General features: G+C 33.7%; 1 pseudogene; it reads right to left on the bottom strand.

Annotated features, from left to right (window-relative positions):
- Positions 1-303: 303 nt before the first annotated feature.
- Positions 304-1,601, bottom strand: part of LOC107672570 (WD repeat-containing protein 5-like) — an 8,413-nt pseudogene continuing 7,115 nt past the window's right edge.

Genomic DNA, 1,601 nt, shown 5'->3' with positions numbered 1-1,601 from the left:
TTATGCACCAAGAGCTTGTAACACTCCAAAGAGAAAGGAAAAATTGAAATCACATCATATGACCCCTGTAAACAAAAAGCAAAAAATTTGATGGCAAAAAAGTTTCATCAAGGGACCTGAAAATTCTCTTGCTTAACAAAAACATTTATATATCCATTTTTGATATGTCTACCATAATTGCATCCATCTGCAGATCAATAAAACAACAGAATTTATGATTTAATAGAAAACAATTGCTCCTCAGTAATAAATTAAAATGAACTGAAAACATTACAGTAGATTATTACAGTATATTAAGGGGAGAACAGGCTTAAAGATGAGTGAGATTGTCACTATTCTGAGCAGACAGGACCTGCCCATCTATTAGATAATAACCCTGTACTAGGTGCTATCATGGTAAAAGACAGACACTATTGGAAGTCGTCAGTCTGAAGTTTTCTACTAAAGCCTCTGAAAGTGCAGTGCTTTAATTTAACCATCACTTTTCCACAGTTTGATGGTCTTGTCATTCTCCAGGGCTGCAGAGGCAATGATGTTCTCTGTAGGGTGACAAGCTGTCGAGATCACTACATCTAAGGACAAAAATACATCACATTTATGTTAACAAAATCAAAGAGGCTGCCATGTGTTTGAGTCTGGGAGGTGTAGCAAATGTCATATACCTGTGTGCCCCTGTAATTTCTGCACAATTTCTTTGGTCTGCAAGTTCCAGATATATACCATGTTGTCTTCAGAGCCTGTGACGATTCACTGAATGAGAGCAAGACAGATTCAGGTTATTCAGAAACTGGTCTAAATAACTATATAACTATGTATTAAAACAAATACTTTGACAGAGTGGAACAGAATCTCCCTTTCCTCCAGTCACAGAAAAATTGGCAAACACACAAAACTTTTCATTTTTATGTCCAGTATATGTCTTGAGACACAAAAAAAAAAAAAAGCAAAGGTACAATTGATCATTTAAAGGATGAAACATTACCCACAGATACTTAGCTATCTAAATGAGGACATTCCATAGACATTGTATTGTTTATACAGTTAATTATAAACATTATAACCTTACCCTAATAGAAAACCTTTTTACATAAAAAACCCCACTTTATTTATTTTATTTTTATACTGTGTTTACAAAGGAGGACGTCCTCAAAAGGATGTTTTGTCCGATTTATTTCACTTCTGGGCACAAATTTGTCCGGAAAATATGGTAAAGTAGGCACATACAAATTTGTATTTATTTTTTGACTATTTCAGTGCGGACTCTCATAATCTTCCATTTTTTTATATCACATTAATTATATTTTTTATCACCTAACCCAACCCCAGCCCTAAACATAACCCTCACAGAAACCTGTGCAAAACACTAGATTTAAATATAATAAACATGATTTTATCGATTTGTAAGCCTTTTTAACTGAGGTCTGGCTCACTAGTTGGTGTTCAACATTTGTATAGGTTTGATTGTACAAAATGTCCTCACTATAGTCAATAATAGGACATTTTTGAATAGTGAGGACATTTTGTACAATCAAACCTCTAGAAATTAACATATATTAGCATGATCAACATATCATTAATGTAGTAACACACACACACATACA

The sequence above is a fragment of the Sinocyclocheilus anshuiensis genome, unplaced genomic scaffold (assembly GCF_001515605.1).
Source record: "Sinocyclocheilus anshuiensis isolate Anshui unplaced genomic scaffold, SAMN03320099.WGS_v1.1 scaffold176, whole genome shotgun sequence".
Lineage (NCBI taxonomy): Eukaryota > Metazoa > Chordata > Actinopteri > Cypriniformes > Cyprinidae > Sinocyclocheilus > Sinocyclocheilus anshuiensis.
The sequence above is the reverse complement of the archived record's forward strand: the minus strand, read 5'-3'. Positions and strand labels throughout refer to the sequence as shown.